The 27,737-nt window shown below is 39.0% G+C and overlaps 1 protein-coding gene across 2 annotated transcripts in view; it reads right to left on the bottom strand.

Annotated features, from left to right (window-relative positions):
* LOC140726200 (protein FAM53A-like) overlaps window positions 1-21,942 on the bottom strand; it is a 99,450-nt gene extending 77,508 nt beyond the window's left edge. The window contains exon 1 of one of the 2 annotated variants that reach the window (XM_073042249.1): window positions 21,813-21,942. The gene's annotated coding sequence lies outside the window, so the exon portion shown is untranslated. Of the gene's footprint in view, window positions 1-21,246; window positions 21,370-21,812 lie in introns of those variants that run through there. The other variant, XM_073042250.1, reaches the window with a different exon arrangement.
* Between the last annotated feature and the right edge of the window lie 5,795 nt (window positions 21,943-27,737).

Below are 27,737 nucleotides of genomic sequence, written 5' to 3' on the forward strand. Positions count from 1 at the left end.
ATGTGGGTCAATGAAGCAACTTCAGAATGACATCTGTCACAGGTTGGATTAAGAATAAAATCGAGCAAGTTTATCCTTAGACATATGAGCCCTATTGTACAACCTTAAATTGTATTAAGGCATGTTTAACGCAAATAGAAGAAGAATTGACTAATTGTAAAATTTTCTCCCACTGCTCAGTGGGTATAAGACAATGAAGTTCTTTTTCCCATTCCTTCTTAATTTTTCCTGATACTTCTGGCTGTATTTTCATGATCATATTATAAATGATGGCTACTAAATCCTTCTGGCAAGGATTCAGAGCTAAAATATTTCCGTAATGTCCATTGAACAATTTCGGAAAAAACTGTAACATGTTATTCAAGAAATTTCTAACTTGCAAGTATCTAAAAAAATGAGTTTTAGGCAAATTATAGCTGTTCAAAGGACATAAAACTATTGTCTACAAAAAAATCACAAAAACATGTTATACCTTTTGTTTTCCATAATACAAACACGTGATCCATAAAAGAGGGCCGAAAAAAAGTTAGATATAATATGGCTTGATAAAATAAACTTATTCAAGCCAAAGAATTTACGAAATTGAAACCATATTCGTAATGTATGTTTAACTATAGGATTGGTTATTTGTTTATTCAATTTAGATAAAGCAAAAGGAAGCAAAGATCCTAAAATAGAAAACAATGAGAAGTCTTGTACAGATTTACATTCCAAATTTACCCATTGTGGGCAAGATACTATAATCGATTCTTGTGTCCAAAATATTAAATATCAAATATTAACTGCCCAATAGTAAAATCTCAGGTTTGGCAAAGCCAAACCACCCTCCTTCTTAGGCTTCTGAAAATATTTTTTACTTAATCTAGGATTTTTATTCTGCCACACATACGAGGATATTTTGGAGTCAATAATATCAAAAAAATTTAGGAATAAAAATTGGTAATGCTTGGAATAAATATAAAAATTTGGGTAATACTATCATCTTAATAGCACTAATTCGACCAACCAATGACAAAGATAATGGGGACCACTTGAGCTATGTCCTACTTAGGTACCTTGGTCAACAGACACATTTTTAGAAAATGTAAAATAGAGCTGATTTTATAAAAGTGAAAGTCCTATAAGGCCAGCCTAGAAGGATTAAGAGTTAACAATGTTGTTGTGGATCTGAAGTCGCATTTTGGCCAAAAGGGGAAAATATCTCTGCACAGCACTGTGCCCCACTGACTAAAGCTTAAATGAATTGCTTACATCTGTTGTATAAGCAGCTTCAGATATAGCCAGAATACAAGAACGCTAAGTTTCATATATTCATGATATGTACCCAACAGCCCACAATGATGAAGATTCTTTCCTGTATTAGAATTCAAGACTGATTTTGAAGACATCTCAGAGCATGAAAATGCAATATAACAAATTAAATCACGGAAAGCTCCAAGAATTGCAGAAAGAGAATGTGTGGTTGGTTCAATTCCAAAGGACAACATTATCTACAAAGTGATAACCTACAAGACCAGTCAGGAAAGTACAGACCAAAACATTTCAATCACTTCTTACACAGTGGTCATGCTACTCAAACTAGTATTTTAGATTACAAAGTTCAAATTATAAAGTGCAGCTCAAATCACATTACCTGTGAACCTGCCACTTACATTTTGATGGTGTGTTTTTGGGCCGATTGAGCAATCAGGTTCTTTTCTTTTTCAATCTTTTTATTAGTATCAAAATAATGGATATAACATAATATTGCTACACAATACTTGGGATTACATTGTTAATGGTTAACATATATAAATATATATTCAGTTAATACAAAGGTAATAAACCTCCCAAAATTGAAGCACAAATGTAGTATACATAGAAGAAAAGATTAACATATCCAACAATCAGGTACTTTGCCGTCTCAGAGGGAATTCGGTGAGGTTTCAAGCAGAGTGTGTGGCCTGGTGACGGGGTGTTTGCCCATGATCTAAGCATCAAGTATGACTGAAAGCAGAGAGGAAAAAAGCAGAAGGCAAGCAGGTGTTCGGGGCTGTCTGCCTGTGTTTGATCAGTCTCCCTCTCCACCGCTGGAGAAAGGTGACGGAGTCTTGGGTCTCAGGCAAGGTCTGATCGATGCAGTTTGGGGACTGGATTTGTTTTTAAGAGGATGCTGCAATTCGTGTTGTGTGTGTTCTAGTTACTGCTTTTTTTTAAATTGCTTTTTTGCGCTAATTTGATTGGAGCAAACGAGCTCTGTGGCCTGCAGTCAATGAACAACAGCGCTAAATTGATCTGAACTGAACTAAACTGAACATTACTAGACTGTTTCAGGACTCTGGTTTGATGTTTGTATTCTGTGTGTTATTTGCCCGTTTTTTTGGTCATTTGCGCTTTTTTGTGCATTGGCAGTTTGATGTTTACTTTGAGCAGATTTGATGGTATTTGTTTTGTGGCTGTCTGCAGGAAGACGAATCTCCGGGTTGTATACTGCATACATACCTTGATAATAAATGTACTTTGAATCTTTGCTGATTGATGAACAAAACAGCTGGAATCACAAAATCAAAATGCCATCGCAAGTTTGAACAAGGCTTATAACAATTGAAATGGTGCACTATGTATTTTCAGGAAACAAAATTGATTGTCTTATTTCAGCCTAGATGCTTTTTCAAAGATTCAAGGTGTAAATTATACAACCTTGAGATTTGTTTGCTTACAGGCAGTCGCAAAGCAAAGAACCCAAAAGGACCCAACAAAAAAAATAGGAGCCATTACCCACAAAGAGGAAAAAAACTAAAATAAATCATGCTAACAATAGAAGCAAACAAGAACAGCATTCTGAGCCAAATTGAGTCCTTAATTCCAAATCTCCAGAGAATTTCAGAAGAGGCCCAAAGCTTCTGTATTCAGTTTATCAAATAAGTGGGGCAGATCGCCACAAAGTTCGCAGGCACGAAGCACAGCGGCTGAGGGCAGTCTCATAGCCTTAGCATCAGAGAGAGGAGCCCCCAGACTATCTGGACCGGTGTATAAGTTGTCCAGACCTCACAGTAGGACCCGGGCCCTGACACAATGAATCATTCTGGGCCTGGATTTCACTGCCAAAAAAGCTATTCTTGACATCTCCAAACCATCTTGGCACCTGGAGCGATCCAACTGCACTGGATTCTCAACACCCTGCCTATCCAATCTATCTTTTTCATTCTAACACTAACAAACAATTCTTAATTGCCTTCTAAAATAACCAACCCCCACTGCACAACTTACAATTAGCAATAAACAACTGCAGCCAACCACATCCATATCCAACAAATCAAAATGTTCATTGAATTCATACTCGAACATTCAAAGTGTCCAAATCCACCACAATAAATTCATGTTCAAGGCAAGCAATTGTAAGCAGGACTTAAGTCTATTGCTTGCAAATGCCTGTAGAAAAACGTGTCAGATAAGAGGAAAACAATTATGAAATAAAGTGGTAGGAAATTGATGGAACCTTTACAAAACACAATATAAAGTGCACTGTTCCAATACTAATTCATAACAGTGTGGGCCAAACTAAAGTTGCCTTCTTGACTAAAGTTTGTAAGTGAAAACTGAGGTGGCACATTTCTATAGTATAAAACTATTCACTACATAAATCAGTTGTAATGGATAGAGATGAACAGTCAGTAACAAAGCTGAGGGGATAATAGATGAAGGACAGGAAGTCATTTCCACAGTTAGCTTACATGTTGAAACATGAAAATTGTGAAGGCATGACAAGCTAAGAATACAGTCAAAAACACAAGGTAGCTTCATCTTGGGCTCAGAGGAAGAACTCCTGTCGGAATCAGAATGCCAAGCAATGCATCCAGTCATATGAAGTTTACTAAATAAAAGTAGCTGGTCATTCATGTACTCTGTCCTAACTTGTGCATTATGTAAAATAAGCATGCTCACTTTGATCATCAAAGACCTAAGAATGAGACAAGTATAACATTTTTGCCACTGGAACTTAAGAAGGAAGCCTCAGACTCAACGAAAACTTCGGATAATGATTGGTTTCCAATGGTCAGAATGACACAAGAAAACAATCGTACATAAACTGAAAAGGAATTACAGACCAAACAAAAACTCAAGGTGAATTAAATAGTAGGCTGCACTGGAAATTGTTCATCATTGAGCAAATCAAAAAATGCTGGAGGAACTCAGGTCAGGAAGCATCAATGGAAATTAATAAACAGTCGAAGTTTTGAGTCGGGACCCTTTATTAGGGCTCTCCCCACCATGTTATAAATCATTTGATCTTAAGTACTAACCAAGTACTTTTCAGCCATCATGGAAATCCACAATTTTTAATCTATTTTTCCATATTTGGAGATATTAATAGGAAATTAGTATTCCCTGTTGGGAAATATACTAAAGGGAAAACTGAGGCTCAAATGGCTTGCCACAACTCTGTTTTAAAAAAGAAATGGTTGTGAAAGCATATGCTTCAGACTCATTCTTACATCATATAGTCAAATTCACTCAGCTCATTGAGAAATAGCTTGGGAATTATGACTAGGCATCTTCAGAAGGATCTTCCACTAAAAAAGCCCAAGTGCACAAATAGGTTTTCATGAAATCCCCAGATTGCACCTGGATATACCAGGTCTAATGGAAAATTACTCAGGTTTGTGTTTTCAATTCAATAAATCTTAAATCCAAATGTACACTTGCCAAAACTCAAGGTTCCTGATCAATGCCTTGTGTAGATTACCCCTATTCAAAAAGAAACCATACTCTTCCAGTTAAAATAAGAGATCTAAATTAAAGGTTATGATAAAATAAAGTCGATAGGCCTGTACTTCACATTTTTAAATGGAAAAAACACAAATGTACACCCAGATCAAGATTATTTTCACCTCAATAGATATAGCTGCTGAACAAGATACAATGATCAATATTTTCACAATTTTCAATCAATTTCTTTAGCTGGAGGGTAGTGAATCTGTGGAATTCATTGCCACAGACTTCTGTGGAGCCAAGTCATTGGATATACTAGAAGTGTTGGTTGATGGGTTCTTGATTAGTAAGGACAAAGGTTTAGGGGAGAAGATGGGAGAATAATGAGAAAGAAAATAAATCAGACGTGATGGAATGGTGGATCAGACTTGATGGGCTGAATGGCCCGATTCTGTTCCTATGTCTCATCCGATAACACTCATCTTTCTCTACTAATTTTCTTTTCAATACCCTCTATTCATCCCACAGTGATCTTAGTATTCAGATTTCTGACCTGGCTCAAAGGAAATCTGGGGGGTGGGAATCATGAAATCGCTGGAAATACTAAGTTGATCAGGCAACATCTATGGAAATAGAAACAAATGCAGTGTTTCAAGTTGATGGTTTTTCTTCATTTAATTATCTTCAGAATTTTCTCTTGATCATGGGAATTGTTTCATTTCATTCAAGATGCAACCAAATTAGCACTCGCCCTTTATTTGCACAATGAACTGAGATGCCAAACAATAAAATGACTGATCAACTTAGAACAACCTACTCAATCACAAGATAGTACAGAGATTTAATGAAAACTGAAGCCAGAGAAAAACGAATGCAAAAAACGATTTCAATCTTCTATAAAGCTGACAAAGATGTTGAAAAGGCTCAGTAATAATTTATAATGCTTGGAAAAAAATACTTAACTTTTGTTTTGCTATGAAATTCTGCACCATGGGTACCTCAAGAAATATCAACCATGCAGTTTAACCTCACAAAAGATATGTTTTATTTATTCTTCATTGTATTAACTATATGCCAGGACACTTAGTATACATGAAACTGCCCTTTGAGCTCCATGTCAAATGAAATCATCCCCATTTTCCTCTATATGATCCATATACCCATGTTCCTTTTCTCTTCATGTGTCTAAATCAATCTTATACATCACAGTGATATACCCATTTCACCACTTGGTACTTGGAAAGAGACTATCTAGCCTATCTATGCCTCTCAAAATTTTATAAACTTCAAGCAGATCTTCCCTCCAATGACCTAGACTCAAAAAAAAAATTCAATTACATCCAGCCGCTCCTTACAACTAATACTCTAATCTAGGCAGCATCCTGGGCCTCCTTTGCACCTCTCCATAAACTCCAGACCCTTCTTGTAATGGGATAACTAGAACGTAGCAGTTTTATTCAGCTGCAATAGAACTTACTGACTCTTCTAATCAATGTCCCAATGAAGGCAAGTATACCAGATGTCTTCTTTACCACCCTATATTGAAAAGGTTTTTAAACTACCTCCTAGCTATTTTATTTCTTGGCATGGAGTTGCTCATCAAGCACTTGGTATATCTGAGTGACCAAAATGGCAAATAAATCACCTTGCCAAACAATTTCTAAAAGAAATAATGTTATATACCTGATTATGTAGTAACATCCAGCTAGATAGATAGATAGATACTTTAATCATCCCCATGGGGAAATTCAACTTTTTTTCCAATGTCCCATACACTTGTTGTAGCAAAACTAATTACATACAATACTTAACTCAGTAAAAAATATGATATGCATCTAAATCACTATCTCAAAAAGCATTCATAATAGCTTTTAAAAAGTTCTTAAGTCCTGGCGGTTGAATTGTAAAGCCTAATGGCATTGGGGAGTATTGACCTCTTCATCCTGTCTGAGGAGCATTGCATCGATAGTAACCTGTCGCTGAAACTGCTTCTCTGTCTCTGGATGGTGCTATGTAGAGGATGTTCAGAGTTTTCCATAATTGACCGTAGCCTACACAGCGCCCTTCGCTCAGCTACCAATGTTAAACCCTCCAGTACTTTGCCCACGACAGAGCTCGCCTTCCTTACCAGCTTATTAAGACGTGAGGCGTCCCTCTTCTTAATGCTTCCTCCCCAACACGCCACCACAAAGAAGAGGGCGCTCTCCACAAATGACCTATAGAACATCTTCAGCATCTCACTACAGACATTGAATGACGCCAACCTTCTTAGGAAGTACAGTCGACTCTGTGCCTTCCTGCACAAGGCATCTGTGTTGGCAGTCCAGTCTAGCTTCTCGTCTAACTGTACTCCCAGATACTTGTAGGTCTTAACCTGCTCCACACATTCTCCATTAATGATCACTGGCTCCATATGAGGCCTAGATCTCCTAAAGTCCACCACCATCTCCTTGGTCTTGGTGATATTGAGACGCAGGTAGTTTGAGTTGCACCATATCACAAAGTCCTGTATCAGTTTCCTATACTCCTCCTCCTGTCCATTCCTGACACACCCCACTATGGCCGTGTCATCAGCGAACTTCTGCACATGGCAGGACTCCGAGTTATATTGGAAGTCTGATGTGTACAGGGTGAACAGGACCGGAGAGAGTACGGTTCCCTGCGGCGCCCCTGTGCTGCTGACCACCGTGTCAGACCTACAGTCTCCCAACCGCACATACTGAGGTCTATCTGTCAAGTAGTCCACTATTAATTTGTAATTCACTGCAGAGCTATTGAATAAAGAGAAACAAAATGTGATACAGTACATATTGGTAGTAATTTGAAAAATATTGCACATATTTTCATAGCTCCTAAAATATTAGAGCTAATACTTGGGGAAATTGAGTATCTTCAACTTTCACACCATCCTAACTTTGAAACTCCACATTCCTTCATTATCAGTCCCAAATCCTGGCATACCTTGACAACACTGAGTACATTCACTTAATCAACCTCCAACTTCTGAAGGCCAATAATGTATAGGCAATGCAGATCCTGTCAATAATGTCTACATCCCATAAAGGATCAATACCTATTTTTGGTGCAATGACAAAATTCAACTTGCTTTTCACAAGTCATTTGAAATTATTGGCTTGATGCTGGAAAAGACTTGTATAAAGCTGGTAGAAAATACAGCAGTTCCATATTTGTGCACATTTTTCAAATTATAAAAACAGATTTAGAGGAATAATTAAACATAAATGCACATTTGTAATGTGATGTTGCCAATAACTTATCCCTATTTTCTTATAATAGCCATTCTTACTGGAAAATAGTTTCACAGTAGCCACGCTCTAAAATGTGACATAAGAATACTCTTCTTACAGTAGACAATGACTGTTACTGGCTTAGTAAAGCACTTCAGGCCCTTATGACCAGAGAGGCACATTTTTAGAGTTTACTTACCTTTCCAATGGTTAGTATACCATTAATTAATTAATAACTTATCCAGATATATCAAGAACCAAGAAAAAATATACCTTTACAAATCATGATTCATATCTTTTGGATGCCCCAAAATAGTTAAGTGCAGCATGTAACTATTTTTAAGCATTTGCAAATTACCAGGTAGTTAACCAATTAACAAATTTGGTGATGCTGGTCAAAGAATGACTATTACAATACAAGGAAGTTTTTCCCCCACAAAATGATCTTTTATCCTGACCCGAACAAAAAAGCTGGACCATAATTTAATTTCAAAAATGAGAAGTTCAACACATATCACTCTAGTGCTTGTTTGTCACCTTGGGCAGTGCATTGAAGTGTAGTTTAAACCCACATTTTCCAACCCACAAACTGAGGCATGCTCAGTTTTGAAAGGAAACATTTCCCCAGACCACATCTTAAAAATGCAGACAGAAATTAAACAGTCTTTGTTAATGCCTCAATATTTCCTAAGAAAACATTGATGAATAGAAATTTCAGTCAAAATGAAAATTTGAAAATAACCTTCAGGTTGCTGAACTGCAATATCTATGCCAGTAAGTATACAAGAAAATCTTTTGTATTTATGTGGCTTCACCCACAATTTCAAGATGGAGCAAAATATTTTGTAGCTAAGAAATACCAATGGAAATGCAACTTGCAATGAAGAAAACTTGACACTCAATCTTACACAGCGAGGTCCTACAAAAGCCACATGAAAATGACTCGGAGACTTTCACTGAGGGAAATATATCAGCCAGGTCACCAGGATGACCAGCTCTACTTTCAAATAGCACCTTGAGACCTTTGCAGTTAAATAACACCTCTGCCATAGTAAAAGAAATCAATTAAGTTTATTGAAGGCAATAAAATGACAATGTGCTGTACAAAAAAGCATCCAGGCAGGTGGCCATAAAAGATTATGTTTTATGGAACAGAGGTAGGGGTAACGGGATAGAAAAATACTGATTTACACACAAGTTTCAAAAGTAAAGAAAGCTGGGAATACTAATGAACCAAAAATCATACCTTAGATACTATAAACACAACAAAAGCCAGTGGCCAATTTCCCACTGACAAAGAATGTGCCTGGTAGCAGAGGATTGAAGAGCAAGTGAAAAAGTGGAAGAGCAATAACCAAAATAAGGGATAAAAAGAGACAAGTGTTCCAGAGAGCACCAACAATGTGGAGGAAAGTAAGAGAAGGTAATGTTATGATAAGGTAACAACATAGGGAGAGGCTAGAGACGATGTTCAGGAAATAGTAATAGAGATGCTAGCACAAAAATTTAAGAGCTAAAGCACAGGGATAATTATGCAAAAATATAACGGACTGGTGATACCACTTTCACTCCTGAAGGTTAAAAGGTTACTGGTTCAAGTCCTACTTGAGACCAAACATTTAGTCACCAATCTGATGGATGGGACATTACACAAAATCCCTATCTACCCTTACAGAGAGATGTAAAGCTCCCAAGTGAATAGTATTTAATTGCAAGAGTCTTGGAGAAAAAAGGTAAACAAAGAATACAAAACATTCCTTATTTATTATGACACTGAAGGAGACTATTCCGCTCATTAGCTCCATTTTGGCTCCCAAGAGAACACGCTTCCAATTCCCCCTCTCCTTATTTCTTTGTGTCCCTGCAATTTATTCTTTCTTCCTTTTCGTTTACCATTTATCCACGGTGGTAATTTACAACAGCCAATTATCCTATCAAAACATCTTTGGGAAGTGGAAGGCAACTGAAACACCCAAGGTCAAAGGGAGAATGTGCAAACTGTACACACACAGCACCCAAGGTCTGAATTAAATCTGGGTCCCTGCAGCTGTAAGGCTACAGCATTACTGCGACACTGCCTCCCTATAGATTCTTAAAGTAATTGCCTTTAAAAGTATTCAAACATCAAGATTCACAAAACTTTCCATTTAAGCTTCCTCAGCATATTATGCAGCAACACCTACACAAATAGCACAAACGTATTTCATACGATTTCAGTTTAAACATCTGTGCCTGACATTTTTAGTGGTAAGCAACAAATGGAGCAAATTATTTATGTACTAAAACACAAAACATAGTATTTTTAATCAAATAATTACCAAGCACAATGGCACATAATTTTCTTGCCATGACACCCCAATGAACTTTTTAATTGCAGTGCATAAAATCTTATTCTTAAAATCACTGACAAAAATAATACGTAAATATTTGTTCTTGGGTTGGAATAGTCCCTTTATTTCACATTTTTACTTAACTGAAAGGAATCAAAATCAAATTATACATAGCTGATTGGGTATGACAGGCTGGTCTTCAACCCTATGCATATAGAGTCACTCTCTAGAGATATTTTGAATCCAATTTAATCTTTTTCCTAAAACTGGAACACTTACTGGTCCAGTACCATTTCCAGTAAGTTACTGTACCCATCTTTCTACAATATGACAGAGAGAAAGCATTTAGAATATAGAGCAGTACAGCGTATCTTGTCAGTTTATACATATCCTCCTCCTGTGTTTCATTATATCCCTTCATATTTAGATGTCAATCTAAAATCCTCAATCTGCCTGCTTCCCCTACTACTGCTGGTAATCTACCACTCCCTGCATTAAAGAAAAATTGCTCTTCATATCACTTTTAAACATCTACCTTCTAACCTTGGGTCATGTCCTCTGGGGTTTGGCACTTCCACATTGGGGAAGATTGATTGCCTACATTATCAATGCCTCAGTTTTAAACACCATCAATCAAATTTCCCTTCAATCTGACACTATTGGAGTAACAAACCCAGCCTCTGCCTCTACCTGGAGCTTCTGTCTCTCCTTATAGCTCATATCTTCTAATCCCAGTAGCATCCTGGTAAAGCTCTTCTGCCCTCTTTTCAGTCTCCATATCTCCCCTAAAGGGAGGCTCAGAACTGCACACAATACTCCAAGTGTTGGCTGACCAAAGCTCTAAATAGCTGCAGCATGCCTTCCTTACTCTCATAAGCAACCACTCCCCCCCCACCCCCCCCCCCCACCAAACCACTGAAGCTAAGCATGCCATAGGCTTTCCTTGCCACTTCATCCACTTGTGTAGCTACTTTCAGCTAACTATGGACCAGGACCATATAGTTTTATACTTTCTACTTTCATTTGACCTCCCAAGATGTAACTCTTCATACCTGCCTGGATTAAACTCTTAGCTGCCACTTCTCTGGTCATTGTCTATAACTGATCTATATCCTGCAGTATTCTTTGATAGATTTCTACACTGTCCACAATTCCAACAATCTTGGTGCCTTTTGCAAACATGTTTATCCACTCATCTACATTTTCATCCAAAGCATCAATATATTTCACAAAGAGACCAGAGCACAGTCTGATCACAGTCCTCCAGCCAGAATGACAGCTTTCTACTCCTAGTCTTCTGAATGCAAACTTACAATTCACTCTAAATCACATGCATCTTTATATTATGAATCAAGCTACCTTGAGTGGACCTACCCCTCTCCTTAGTATTTCTTTTTCTTATTACAAGTGTAAAATGCCCAGAGATTCTCCTTGCCAAAGACATTTCATGGCCCCTATTGGCCTTCCTAATCATCTGCTTGAGCACTTTCCTGCTATCTTTATATTCTGCAAGAGCCAGTCTGAATTTAGATTCTAAAACCTTACATATGCTTCCTTTCCTTCTTAACTAAATTTAGAACCTCTCGGTACATCCAAGGTTCCTCAACCTTACCAGAACATGCCGATCCTGAACTGTTCAGCTGGTCTTTAAACAACTTCCACGTGTCAGATGTGAATTAGTCCAACAGTAGTTACTCCCAATCAATTCCCCTTAGCAATCTTATCCTTTAGTTTGCCCTCCTGCAGTTTAGTACCTTCCTGCAAGATCTTAATTTATCCCTACTCATAACCATTTTAAAACAATGTATTGTGATCACCAGACCCACTTACAGGTCTGTCACCTGGCTTGACTCATTTCCTAAAAACAGGCCCAGTATGTTGTCTCCTCTCGTCAGACTCCAACTGTTTCACGACCTCTCTTGGATGCACTGAAGAAATCCCACCCCATCTAAGCCTCTTGCATCAAGGCTGACAGTTATTTCCTCTCATTGAAGCCTTGGTAGAATATATATTCTTAGGAAACAGGATATCATGCACAATAACGATTATGAAGTAATTGCTGAATTTACATTTTTAATTAAAAAGTCTGAATGCAAGAGAAAGGATTCTCAAGAGCAGTTAAGGTACTGCAATTCTGACCACTAATTCTGTTCTTTTGATGTGCATAGCCATATTCAGCCACTGCACTAAACAGGTGATCCAGAAACACCGTATTAAACTTACACAAGAAATCTAGACAAAAAACAGCACACTTTTTATATATATACGTGACAACACTTGACAAAGATCTTTGTCTAAAATCATTTCAAATTTCACCAAACCCTTAGCACTCCAACAGGATACTAGAGATAATTAACCCCTTATCTCAAATGCTAAAAAATTTAAAGTTACCTAGGTAGAATTTGCGCTTCTGCTCTGGTCTTTCATCCGCTCAGAGGGAGATGAAAAGAAAATTCAAGTGTGTACTTTGGACATTCTTCCAATCTATAAATTGCACCACTGCCCTCAAGTGCATTAAAAAGTACACACTCTCACCCCAAGCTCTTATGAAAACATAGACGTGAAGACAAGTTTGCAATATTGCTGACACTCATACAACTGCCTTTCTCCAATGCAAACAATTTAGAAAGCAGAAAAGCATCAAAAGTAGTAATTATCAAATAAGCAATTGCTAAGATTTAAAGTCCTCACTAGATTAAATACTCTATTGAGAAGTTTAGAATTTGAAGGGAATAAATTAAAATCAGAAATTTTAAAATGCAGATGGCTTGTTTCTTTTTAAGGCTTGTTTGGCCATTTGCTGCTGACTATTTTTGTGTACCTTGTAGCTACAGAGTAACTTGGGAAAATAATTCAGCAGCTTGGACACAGGACACCTACATAATGTAGGAAACAAAGTTAAGACCGTAAAATATAGGACTATAATTAGGTCTGCCCATTGAGCCTATTCCACCAATCATGTGATTTTTTTTTCAACCACATTCTTCTGCAACTAACCCTTAACCCTCTTACCAATCAAAAACATATCTGTTTTGAATACACCCAATGACTTGCCCTTTGTGGCCCTTTCTCTCAATTCAACACTCTTGGGCTGGAAAATCTCCTCGTCTCAGTTTTAAAGGATCAACCCTTTACTCTAAGGCTGTCACTCAGATTCTGGACTCCAAAGAGGTGTATCCTCTCAAGTCCACTCAATCCAGACCTTTCAATATCCAAGCAACACACACAAAAAGCTGAAGGAACCCAGCAGGCCAGGCAGCATCTCTGGGGAAAAAGTACAGTCAACATTTCAGGCCAGAACTCTTCGGCAGGACTCAATTAGATCTCCATTCTTCTGAACTCCATCCAGTAAAGGCCCAGAAACATTAAATGTTCTTCAAGGGTTAAATCTTTCATTCCTGGGATTATTCTTGTGACCCTCCTCTGGACTCTCTAGGCACATCTTTCTTTATACAGAGTCAAAAACACTCGATTTTCCAAATGCCGACTAACCTCAGTAATATATCTCTGCTTTCACGACAAGCACCCAGAACATAGCCTTTCACTCCCCACCCATCCATATACTTATCTAAACCTCTCTTAAACTTCCACAACTTCCGCTGGCAGCTTATCCCACACTCAACCTCTCTGTGAAGATCGCCCTCATGATTCCTCAAACATTTCACCATCCACCCTTAACCTATGACCTCTAGTTCTAATCTCACCGAACCTCACTGGAAAATGCCTGCATTTACTCTGTCTATACCCCGCAATTTTGTATACCTCCATCAAAATCTCCTCATTCTCCTACACGCCAGGAAATTAAGTCCAAAGCTATTCAACCTTTCCTTACAACTTACATACTCAAGTCCCAGCAACATCCTTGTAATATTTTTCTGTATTCTTTCAACCCTATTAATCTTTCCTGTAACTAGGATGACCAGACACAATATTCAGATTAAGGACTCACCAATGTCTTATACAACTTCCAAGAATCTGTCTCCAGGAGCCTTTGTTCTACTACATATATCAGAGTCCTACTGTTCACTGTGTAAATCTTACACTGGTTTGTCCTCCTCACACTTGTATGGGTCAGATTCCACTTTCCCAAGCTGGTCCAGATCACATTGGAAACTTTGATAGCTATCCTTTGACTACCCACTGCTTAACCTTCAGGTGTCATGTCTGCAAATTTGTTGATCCAGTTTACATTATCTAAATTATTAATACAGATAATAAAAAGTACCACTAGTCACAGGCCTCCAATCAGATTGAATCATCTACCACTCTCTGGCTTCTCCCTCCAAGCCAATGTTGAGTCCAATTGACTACTTCATCCCAAAGCTGACCCCAGCAGAACTCCATACTCACAGGCAGCCATGCTTAAAAGGACCCCTTTATCCCCAACTCTGACTTGGGCCAGTCAGCCAATCTCTCAGCCATGCTAGCAGCAAGCCTCTAACACAAAAATAGCAAATAATTGGAAAGGAATGAATATTGGCCTTTTTGACAAAAATCGAGACGACAAAGGGATGTTTTACCTGAACCTGGAACTTTAAGGCCATATTGCAAAGATTCTTGGAGACTTTCTTGTATTAGAGGCAATTTGGAGAATGCTCAAAAAAGTTGAGGGGTATGCTCGCACACAATAGAAACATGATGACGGAAGTGTCTAACGGGAACTGATAGTACAGATGCGGAGATGGTCAGGGGATCAGTTCAGAATTTGGAGCTGCCCATTTAAGATAGAAATAAAGAGGAATTTAATTAAGCATTACATGGATCGGGCAGAAAAACACTGAGTATCAGCTTCTGAGGTATATTATTTTTAGAGTTCTCTTCTACCGTGAGGTCTGAAGGTTGAATCATTAAGTCCATGAGGCTGACAAATATTAGTGCTATAAAGTAGTAAAGCATTCTGAGTATTGGACAAGAAAGCACTGAGGTCAACACTACATTAGCCAGCTAAATGGTTCTAAGGGTCATATTACCTCATCCCATCTCTTGTGTAAAATGAAAAATCTGTCAAACATACTGATATGTTTTTAACCAAGTCACCAAATCACTGATTGAAAAACTACAGTATGCTGCTCTCCATTGGTCTCCTTAACAATTTTAGTGAATTTCCACTGTCACATACAATAACCTCTATAGGGGTGCTACAAATGCAGTATTTGCAGCAGCTCATACTTCTGATTAGCACCCATATACATGGATAAGTTACTTTGTATGTCAAAAGTTCTCCAAACTGACTTGAACTATGTTCATTCAAACCTTACAATAACTATTTCAAGTCTACATGCACAAACACAAAAACAACCAACACAAGTATTTGAATCTCTTTGTAAGTCACTTAAATGGGTACCGTAAAGACTGCAGCCAGTGTCAATGAACAATGCCAACTAATTGTACACATCAAACTGCCAATGCCAAATAATTTGGGATAAATGCCAAGGGCAGCCAACACCAATGGATTGCTGAAAGAGAACTTGAGGAAACTAGGAAAACCAAGTAGATTAAACCTTAGCTTCCACATAGTATGAAATTATCTATAATCTGGTGAACCAGTACCTGAGCAACTTGTGACAGCTTTAATCAGGTATCCCATGATTTTCAAGAATTCACTTGAATTAAGCTCAAAGGGCCAAAAGACCATTGTTCAATGCAATGCCAATCAGCAAATACTCACATACACCTTTAACCAAGAAGAATATAACAGAAACATCAAGAAATTTTAACACTAAACCACAAAGAAGCATCATGGCACACAGCCAGAAGCTTCTAGAGGTTGGTTTTCACGAAACACCTGCAACGATCTAGAAGTTAAGGTGGTGAATTCAAAGCTTAGCTATTGGCTGCTACAAGGCATGACAACTGGTGGGGAAGGGAGTTTAAAAAACTAGGGATCTGTGAAAAGGGCCTACAGAGATGTCAAAGGGTTACAGTTTAAAGAGATTACAAAGGTAGGCCAGGAAGGGATTTGGTAAGGATTTTAAGACAGAGATGCTGCCTAATGGAAACTTAAAGATACTCTGTGCTTTACCGAGTATTTTAAAAGAGCTCAAAATGTTATGTAACATTAATGGCATAAAAATTCTTGCAGGAAACCCATTTTAATTATATTTTTAAAACTATTTGTTGACCCATTGCATAGTTTGCTATTATCATAATCTTTTCACCTTTAAGAATTAATGCAAATCCTAATTATATTCCTGTTACCAAACAACTTACTGTTCCAGTAGATATATTACAGGAATGTAACCTTCCACCATGTGCTGAAGGTTATTTAAAATATTATCCACTTGGGAAGGATGACTGAAATTTATAATTCTATGTTTTGGTTTGATTGAAACCACAGGCTCAAACCACTAAAATGTAATGCAATTAGCTTTAGCTGCTAAGTTATCATGATACACACCTTCAAACACATTTTTGTAAGATTAGGAGTTGCCCATCCTGCCAGAACTTGCTTCCCATCTGAAATATTCCCAGGTTAAAATTAATACTGAAATGATCAGAAATGTGACATGCAAAAGCCATACACATTGTTTTTCCCCCTAAGTTATACAGTTCCTGTAAATGTTCAGAGTTGCACTTTCAGTTCATGCGAAGGTTATAACTCCAGAACTATTGGCGGAAGGATCAGAGAATTTAGAAATGTGACACCATTTTCTTCATTAATCTCGACAGGGATATTTCCAAAGCAAATGTAAGAGAGTCACATTGTACAAACAAGCTGAAGCAGACTTCTCTGATAAGCAGCAAAATCAGGTTGGCGAGGTCTCTAGTATAAACACCTACCCCAAAACAGAAAGGGAAGCAGTCTCCAATAAAATTAATAAATTCCAAATTAACTTCCTGCTGGATCTAGATAACAAATTCAGATCAGTTGGCACTTCATTTCATGTAAAGAAATACAAGACCTTACCAAATACTATGAAAGCTTGGAGATAAAATGGATTAGAGGGGATTAGCAAGTGTCACTATAATACATATTTATCAACTGAACAGTCAATTCTATGTGCAGCCCCTACCACCCTACTCTGTAATGGTAAATTATATCAAAGGATATCCTCAGAGCTCATCTATCTGCTTTAATTTCTCAATTTGTTTACTACCCTTCACTGTGCTCTTCTGGGTCAATCATTTCTTCTACAAGACCTGACACAAGCTTAGTTAGGTGATTTCAGGACCCCGGGGGGAAAAAAAATCATTTATTTTTTAGCCCAATTCTTATCACTGAAACAGAATAAAACGATGTGCTTGTCATGGCTTTTCATTTCAAAGTAGGAATCAGCCTACATCTATTCCACCACCTTCAACTATTTTGTTTAAGAGGCTGTAACAAGGCTTCATGCCCGGTTATAAAATGATTTCCTCAATCACCAATCGTGAAATTCGCAAGAGAAAATCACAGCTATAGAGTTGTTCAGCACAGAAACAGAGCCTTTGTCCCACACTCATCTGCATCAATCCCATTTGCCCACTTTACATCTGTAGCCTTCTCTGCCGTGCTGTTTGATTGTAAAAGTGTCCCATCCAGTTCCACTTCTTTGAGCAGCAAGTTCTGGATATCAACCATTCAAATAGACTCCCCTTGTCCCTTTTTAAATGCCTTCCATTTGGCTTTAAAACATCTGCCCTCTTGCTTTTGATGCCCCTACAATGGAGAAAACATTCACCGTATACTACTTGCTTTTTATAGTTTTATATATCACAATCAGGTCATAACTCAGCCCTCTTCACTTGTGGGAAAACTCAGCTTATTCAGTTTCTCCTCAATCAGCCACAGTACACCTCAAAAGCAGGGTCTTTGGTGCACCATGCCTATACCCAACTACACCAACCCCACTTGCCCTCTTTAGAAACCTTCACTACCTTGCTGATGTATCTATGCACTTCATTTTGGTGAATCTCCTTTGCACTCAGCCAGTGCAACCACATCCCCATCCAATTGTGTAGCAATCAGAATCACACATAATAGTAAGTGTAACCTAACCAGAGTTTTGTAAAGTTGAAACATGACATCCCATGCAGGAACCACGTTAGAAAAGAGAGGGGATCGTAGGGGTCTCCATACCATCCATCAGGAACATTTATCAGGAGCTCTGCATACTCAAGGCCCTTATTATCAAGGATCCCACCCATCTATCCAACATCCTCTCTGACTTTCTACCATCAGACAGGAGTCTCCGATGCATAAAAACAGTCAGGATGGGAAACAGTTTTCTCCCATCTGGCCATTCGGCTTCTGAACTGCCTGCTGCGTTGCATTCGAAATGTCGGTTAATCTGTTCTGCAGTTTACAATATTTAATTTATGTATAATTCATACTGGATTTTATCCTTACTTTTCCCACATTGTTGCGTGTTATATATACTACACCGCTTTACACTCTAATCCGGAGAAACATGGTCTCGTTTGATGGTATATATGTATATAGTTAAATGACAATAAACTTGACTTGATATGCTTCTTCACCACACTGCATTATCACTTTGAGAATTATGGACTTGAACTCCAAGGTCCCTGTTCATTCAACATGTCTTAGTGCCCTACATTTTACTGTGCAAGCCCTCCCTCTCACTAGCTTTCCAACATGCTTCATCTCACACTTCAGGACAAAATTCCATCTGTCAATGCTCCAACAACTTTTCACTCCATCTATTTTTTTGCTATCCAAAGCCATGAATTACATCATTTTCAACAAGCTGAATTTGTTTTGCAAAGGATTTTGAGCTTGATTAGGGTTCTGGCAACATAACTGATTCTTATCTATGCAAAAATAACTGCTTTGAGATGTACTTCATCTCAATTTTCCCTTATTGCAAAATTAAATTCTAATAACGTCACTGACTTTTATAAATATTTTCTAAGCTACATAATTAGAAAATACCTGTTCAAATGGTACATTTAAAAATAGAGTTCTATACTTCCATCAATAAAGGTTTAAGCTCGAAAAAGTTCTTCATGCTCAAAATTGCACATGGAATGCAAACAGATTCACAAATCACAAACATTCTCTTTCAGGATTAACACCTACTTTGCATATGGGTGGATATAGTACAATTTAACTACAACCTCTCAGCACATCTTTAATTAAAACTATTCAGTAACAAGACTTGTTTCATGCTTTCGGCTATATGTGACTGCATGCCATGTCACAAAGGATTCTATCTTCCAACTAAGTCCAAAAAAACCCAGACATAGCAGAAAATTTATGAAATTAAGGTTACTTTTAAATTGCAAAATCGCAATTCAACCCCAAAAAACAAATATGAATATCAGCATACAAAGATAAGAGCAACAACATTTAATAACTTAATTGGACTGAGGATACATTAATGAGCATTGAGGAAGATGCATTTGTCCACACTGCAATTATACAAAGGAAATTTGCATTTTATAGAAACCAGGCAAATCTGTGATTTCAAGAATATTCAATCAGTAAATTGAGTCCAAGTACATTTATTTATTTAGCGATACAGCATGGTGTAGGGTCAGCCTTTCAAGCCACACTGGCCCAGCCACCAACACCAAACCTGATCATTGGACAACTTACAAAGAGCAATTAACCTACACGGTACTGGTCTTTGGACTGGGAAGGGGGGGGGACTGGAACACCCAGGGAAAACTCGCACATTCCACAGGGAGGACATACAGACTCCTTACAAAACAGTGCCAGATTTGAACTCTGAACTCAGACTCCTTATAGAGTGGAGCCAGAATTGAAGTCCGAACTCTGGAATGCCTCAGGATGTAATCGTGTCACGCGAACTGCTATACTACCATGGCACCCTAAAGGATATTAAATGCAAGAGATTTTGGGGAACCTCAAGAGAGCAGGCATTGTTTAAAAAAAGATCTATAAAAACTAAAGACTGCTTTCTTATATTAGCTGATGTACATCCTATAGCTGTAGTATTAGAACTGTGTATAATATTAACTGGGTCTGAATTGCAGGTTATTGAAGGTTATTTTGCAGTGAAAAATCGTAGAGTCAGGCATACAATTCTGGACATGATAATAAAGGAAAGATGTGATTACAATGGAGCAGCAGCAAAGGTGGTTTACAAGCATTTACCCAGATTAGAGTCCAGTTTTGGGGAAAGACTAAATTAGAGATGTTTTCTATGGAAAGCTGTAGAGACTTAATTAAATCAAAGAATCATACCATCAAGCACCAAGCTACACTAATCATACATTGATTCCATTTTCTTCTCTTCACATTCACATCAACTCCTCCCACCATTCTCACTCCACTACGGGCAATTTACAACAGGCAATTACTCAAGCAACCCACTGAATCAAATCTTTTATTTCATGAAGACACTCAAATTATAATTAAACCAAATCTTTCCACAGCTATTTCCCCAAAGTAATTTGCCCATTTACAAACACTACATGCTTAACTTTAAAAAAAAAATGCAATTCCGAATCAAAGACTGGTTGCACATGAAAAGAGACAATTCAGCCCATCAAGTCGATAATGGCACAGCTGTCTTCTGCCTTGCACCTCCTTGTTCTCCTGACTACAAATTTTTTCCCTTTAGGTACTTAGCCAGCTCTTTCTTTAGCAGTACAATTGAATCTGTCTTTATTGCTACAGCCTGCAGTACACTTCAGTCATCATCTACTATATAACATTTTCAGGCCACTTTTGCTTCTCCAGCTAATCACTTCCATCCCATATTCCCTGGCCCTTGACCCTCTGCTGATGCAAACTATACCCTTCTTGACTTTAAATATCTCGATCAGATTCCCTTGCACCCTTCGTCAAGGAGCGCAACCCCAGTAGTCAGCCAATTAACGACCTTGTAATCAATCTAATAAATATCTTCTGTATTTTAGAGTCTAAAGTGAGGCGCTAGGAAATTGACAGAAGATGCATTTGCCTATTCATGTATTAAAACTGAACAGTCTCTGAGCTGCTGCATGCGTTCCAACTCTGTGCACCTTCGGACCCTATCGGAACAGCGTAAGGGGGATACACGTACCTTGGAGCAAACTGAGCCCAACTTCCAGCTGCTGCTGCTTCCTCAGGATGTCCGATTGGCTTTGCCTGTCCATAAATCGCACCGCTTCCTCCACTCACCCACCCCGCCCGGGCCCAAAATAAAACCTGGGTGAATTACACCGAGCCGGACGAGCAACTGGTGCGCGAGTGACGGCAGTGCGCAGGTGCGAAGCGGGGGGGGGGGGGAGCTGCTGTTTTTCTCATCCCCTCCCTCACCCCCGCCAGGAGGTTGGGGGGAAGAGTATGGAACTACAACTCCCACAAGCCCCTGCGCATTCGAGACACCACAGGCCCCAGCAGCCGACCCCCCCCCCCCAATAACACCGCATGAAAAGAAACGTCCATGGGAACCAACCTTCCTCTCAGCCAGAATATTCATCTTGTGCTGTTTAACCCTACCAGTTTCTTAACGTATACTCCCAATAGAATTACATTATAACACTTTCACATATATATATATATAAAAAATATTCCGTGCCGCGTTTATCTTTTGCCCATGACACGAGCACCCACACAGATCGGTAGGAGAAAGGTAAGGCTACGTACGGGCTAGCCCACTGCTCCCAACTCCGTCCTCCTCCCAGCCGCCGGGAGAACTGAGTGAGCCGCCGGCCCTGCGCCGCCGCCTTTATCACCTCGGGAGCTACCATGCGCCCTCCACCCCGGGAGGCACATCCTCGGAACCTGGCAGCAAGAGGAGATGCCGCTCGGAGCACGTGTCAATTCCAGAGCTGGTACCATTTTTCTCACCGCAGATTGTAATATATCCCCTGCCAGGTGTACTGCTTTCAAGTAGCGGCGGAGAAGAATGGATCACACTCTTGCATTTCACCCTTTGAAGGATGGAAGAGTCCCTGTCCCAACCCCAGATTATAAACAATGGAACCTCGTGGGAGCTCCGGCAGGTCAATAACCTGGACCAACAAAGCGCTGATAATATAAGGAATCGGTGTTTTTATTATTCCCCTTTAAACCTGTGGATTCCAATTTGAAAGAAGCGCTGCATTACACAGTAGTCCGAAGCAACGCGCGTATGCATTTTTTTTTTTTTTCAGAAATATAAATTACAGCGCTGTTGTATTTGCCTAAACAAAAAAGGTTGTCACGTCAATTTTATGTCCCCCTAAAATATATTTTTACTTTCAATCACATAGGGATTGGTTGCTTGCCGAAATAATCTGTTATTAGAATCACATTTTAGGAATAGAACAAAGCATACTTTGTAATAGAAATATTTTTTAAACTTCAATAAAAATATATCATTTATCGAGACCAAAATATTTAATATTATTTATAACAGTTGTTCAAAGTTCAATCCTTCCAGAATTGTTTCGCATATAATACATATTTAAGTAGTAAAACACTTCACCCGGGATTTTTCATTCATGTTTTCCACTGGGCATTTTTTTCATCTTATTAAACATATACATTACTAGTTTCGATCCAATCATCCCCACGGAGCAGACAGGCGTTCGACGCGCTAATAGGTCGGTGCTGCCACCTGCTGGATATTCGTGCTGACAGTCAAAACCATCGCAAATAAAGAACCTAAATTCCCGCTATTACAATTAATTCACGACAACTGCACCAAGTTCTGCCAGTGTTTTTTTTTTCCAAAGTATTATTTGCAACAATAGTTGTTTCCATAAATAGTAATCAGGAAGCAAATGTATTTGAACGCGCAAAACGCTGGAGGAACTCAGCAAATCAGGCAGCAGCAGGAGGGAAATAAACAAGACCCTTCATCAGGACTGGAAAGTAGCTGGCTGGTCAATTATCATGTGATTGTTACTTTACCAACAATGTTTTAAAACGTCATCTGACTGAGGTAATAAAATACAATGAGTTTAGTGTGCTAGCTTTTTCTCTTTCTTTTCTCCATATCTTCTCTCATTTGAATATAAGTCATCTGCTTCTACTTGCTTTTTTTCAATTTCATATTTTTAATTAGGTCATCTTTCCAGATTACAAGGTTTAAGCCTCCCTAATCTTTTATCATAGCTCATCCGCATTACACTTGGGGCAAGACTTGCTCCTCTCATCTATACTCTTTATCGCTATAAGTATGTATTTTACAAGGTACAGCATATAGATATAATGTCACACCATCTGGGCAAGGCTTAGTGCTCAGCTGCAATATTGCAGGGGCTTCAGTACTGCCTGGAGGAATGTCCTGCTTGTCAGCAGCCAGGATTTAAAGGAATGAAGGCTCTTAAAGGCAAAAAGCCACATGTGGGAACAAAAATATAGTTTGGCAATGCAGCATTCTAGGCTCAACTGTCTTCAGCTGCTTCATCGGTGACCTTGTCTGCATCATAAGGTCAGAGTGTTTGCTGGTGATGTGTTCAGTTCCATTCTCAATTCCTCACACATACAGCAAAATCTCGATGGCAATCAGCTTCTGTAAATCACACACTGTCATTGTTTTGGATATTTCAGAGATGATTTGCAATCCACAGATGGCAGCAAGTTTAACTACCTTCTCAGGGTGGGCAGTAAATTCAGACTTTGCCAGTGACACTTTCTGAAATTTTATTTTTGAGTTGCTTGCCTTTCCAGTCATGTGAAGTTAAGTAGTTTCCACCGAATAATGATGCCAAAACAAACACGGGGGCAGGAAGTGAAGTGACCCAACCATTAAAATCAACTGGCAGCTATACAAATAAAAAGACATGACAACGGAGGTTAATACTAAAATAAACACTAAAATAAGTTCCCAGAAACGCACAATTGTTCAATCAATAACTATACTGAAAAATATCCAATTTTGATCCCTTTTTCAGAAGCAACAAGTGAATGGAAAAATACATTTTCATAAAATAAGTAAAGAAGTAATAAAAGTGGGTGAAGAATGGAGGGTGGGGTTGGTGTTGGTGAAAATTTCCTTGAGAAAGAAATCAGCAGAAGGAATTTGCTTTTGCAATAGGATTAAAAGTCATCCAGAAGTAGTTTTTGATTTGCAATGTTAAGAGTCTGTGATGAGGTAAAAGTTCAAAGTAAATTTATTATCAAAGAACATATTATCACCACATATTATCCTGTAATCCATTTTCTAAAAGGCATCTTAGTATTGTAGTCTTGAAGTTCAATTTGCATTCAAAAATTAGTCACAGCATAAACTAACTTCTAGGCTGCTGGTTATTTAAAAATTGAAAGCCTGCTGCTTCCATTAATATAGTTCACGTTTTCCAGGTAGGATATACTGCATAAAAATCATTTATATAATATTGCAAATCAATGAAGTGTTTGTAATCTAGTCACAATCTTTACCACTGGCTGCTCACGAGTCCACCATACTTATGGGAAAACAGGAAGGAGTGAAGAACAATTATTGTAAGGGAAGGGACATTCAAAGCTTGCCAAGGTCTTGTCACAGTTAGCAAAAGAACTTAATTATAATATTTTTTTAATATGCAGATGCTTATTCCAGTACACACTGCAGGCTCCTTCCCAATCTATCCAGGTTCCTGTATAATATTTCTAAGATGACCTTTGTGGGTAAAATTATCGGATTCTATAAATGATGCAGGGCTTTCGGTGGATTATGACTTGGTGCCACGTTCAAAAATATTAGCAAAGAACAGTACTGCCCTTTGGCCCAGATGTTGTCCCGGTGTTTTAACCTACTCCAAAATCAATCTGACCCTTCCTCACCACACAGCTCTCCACTTCTCTATATATAATCGATGTGCCTATCGAGGAGTTTCCTGAATGTCTCTAACGTATCTGCCTCTGCCACCCCCCTTAGCAGTGCATCTCCTGCACTTTCCACTCCCTATCTCCTACCTACACCCCTCTCTATCGTGAGTTAGTTAAACCTGTCACTCCCTTCAGATGATGGGCTGCCGACGGCACCTCTCTCGAATCCTCTGTCCTGGGCCAGTCTGGTGGTGGTCCTAGATGACAGAAGATTGATTGGATCATAAAACCATAGGAACAGAATTAGGCCATTAGCCCATCGAGTATACTTCACCATTTCATCATGTCTGATTCAATTTCCTCTCAGCCCCATTCTCTCGCCTTTTCTCCGTATCCCTTCGTGCCCTGACCAATCAGGAAACTATCAACCTCTGCCTTAAATATCCATAAAGTCTTGGTCTCCACAGCTGCCCGTGGCAAAGAATTCCACAGATTCCACCGCTAAAGGCCTGTGGCTTCCACAGACTATCAGCTTTCACTACATGACTTCATATGTCTTCTAGGTGAAGATCCTGCCTGCTGCAGGTATAGAGACAGATAGATAGACAGACAGACACTTTATTGATTGCAAAGGCAGTGTCACAGTACCATTACAAGTGCACAGATATACAAAAATATTAGAAGTATGAAAGAATTAAGAAAAGTTACCTCAAACAGTCTAACAGAACTCATTATAGAGTCTAACGGCCGAGGGTAAGAATGACCTCATATAGCGCTCTTTGGAGCAGCACAGTTGTCTTAGTCTATTACTGAAAGTGCTCCTCTGTTCAGCCAAGGTGGCATGCAGAGGGTGAGAAACATTGGCCAGAATGGCCAGGGTTTTCTATAGGGTCCTTTGTTCTACCACAGTCTCCCGGAGTGTGTCCAGCCTTTCTAATCAGTTTATTGAGCCTGTTGGCATCACCTGTGTTGATGCCATTGCCCCAGCACACCACCACATAGGGGATTGTACTGGCGACAACACACTTGTAGAGCATGTGAAGGAGAGGCCTGCACACTCCAAAAGACCTCACTCTCCTCAGGGAGTAGAGGTGACTCTTGCCCTTCTTGTACACAGCCTCTGTGTTGGTGCTCCTCTCAAGTCTGTCATCCAGGTGCACCCCCAGGTACTTGTCGGTCCTCACCACATCCACATCGTCACCATCAATAGTAACAGGGAGCAAAGCAGGTTTAGTCTTCCTGAAGTCCATCATCATCGCCTTTATCTTACTGATATTGAGCTGCAGGTGATGCGGTCTTTGGAGCTTTTGTTGGTGTACCTGTAGCACGGGGTTTTTATGAAATGGGGTTGCTAGCCCCACGTCCAACCCTCCTCCTTCCACAGCCAGTCTTGGGACCCACCATGACGGTTCCCCCCCCAACCTCCTATACTTTCCTCAAATCACTTTAAAACTATGTCCTCTCATATCAGCCTTTGCTGCCCTGGTAAAAAGATACTGGCTGTCCACTCAATCTATGCCTCCTATCATCTACACAGCTCTACCAAACGCGTAAAATGAATGTCTGTGGTCGCATAACCGCAGCTAAAACATCAGGACACTGACGAGAAATCTTACATTGAACTCATAAGTTGGCAATCATGCACAAAAAGGATTTCTGATTGGCCTTGTTTCCATGTTGGTTGTTGTGTGGCTTAAATGGAGCACGCCGTTCTGTAATGCCACACACATGTTCATGATTGTATCTGGAGACCATGGTAACACTCGGCTGTTTGTTATTCCATTTTTAATGCATTTAAGCGAGTAGATAAAGTGTGTCTTTGACCTGCTCGTTGTAACAGGACACCATGCACTAAAGAATAATGGACTCATTATTTCTCACCCACTGTGCTTAGCACAGAAAGAAGTCGTCACAAACACAGAAAGGGTAATTTCTTTCCTCAGACCCTGCCGCAAAAAGCAACCTGAACTGAATAGCCATCTGCCCAGATTGTTCCGTCCGAAGATATTTGCATTGTATCAGGGGGATTTCGTGCATTGACTCAATCATTTGACTGCAGATCAAAGCAGAAATGGTAAACAGCTGGATTCGAGATTCAAAATTCAAGATTGAAGATTGTTTATTATCATTCCTCAGTACATGAGTGTAAAGGAGACAAAATTATTGTTATGGCGGATCCAATGCAGCATAAAAAACACAATAAATATACACATGAAAGCAATCGTACAAGACACAAGTACTAGCCACCTGCTAGTCCGGGGAGAGTAAAGTTATTCCAGAGAACCTTAACTATAAATTTCAAAGCTCATCTGAATAATCTCCAGCTTGCAGGTCTAGCAAGTTGTTAGGAAGGCAAATGACAAGTTAACCTTTATGAGTTTTGGACTGGATATGTTTTTCTCCAATGGTTCAGGACAGATATAATGGCGTGAAGTGTAAAGGTTCTGTCTCCCAACCTGCAGTGAGAAATCACCAGACTGATTCTGGGATGGTGGGTTTGTAAGATAAGCAGAGATAGATTGGGCCTGTCCTCAGGAGAAGAACTCAGAAGGATGAGGGTTAGTCTCATTGAAACATGCAAAAAAATTCACTTGGTTGCACTGGCTCAATGCAGGAATGCTGCTTCTCTTGGCTGAGTTCTCTAGGAAGAGTTATAATCTCAAAATAAGCATCCACCGCTCAGGACAGAATTGAGAAGAAACTTCTTCAGTAGTGGGCAGTAAATATTAGAATTATTGAATGAAGAAAACTATGAAGGCAGAAGTGACTGGGCCAGTGCAGAAAAGAGATCTGTGGTTTTTTGTTCTTGAGAGCAATTAGACAGACTTGTGC

Source organism: Hemitrygon akajei, chromosome 4 (genome assembly GCF_048418815.1).
Source record: "Hemitrygon akajei chromosome 4, sHemAka1.3, whole genome shotgun sequence".
Taxonomy (NCBI): Eukaryota; Metazoa; Chordata; class Chondrichthyes; order Myliobatiformes; family Dasyatidae; genus Hemitrygon; species Hemitrygon akajei.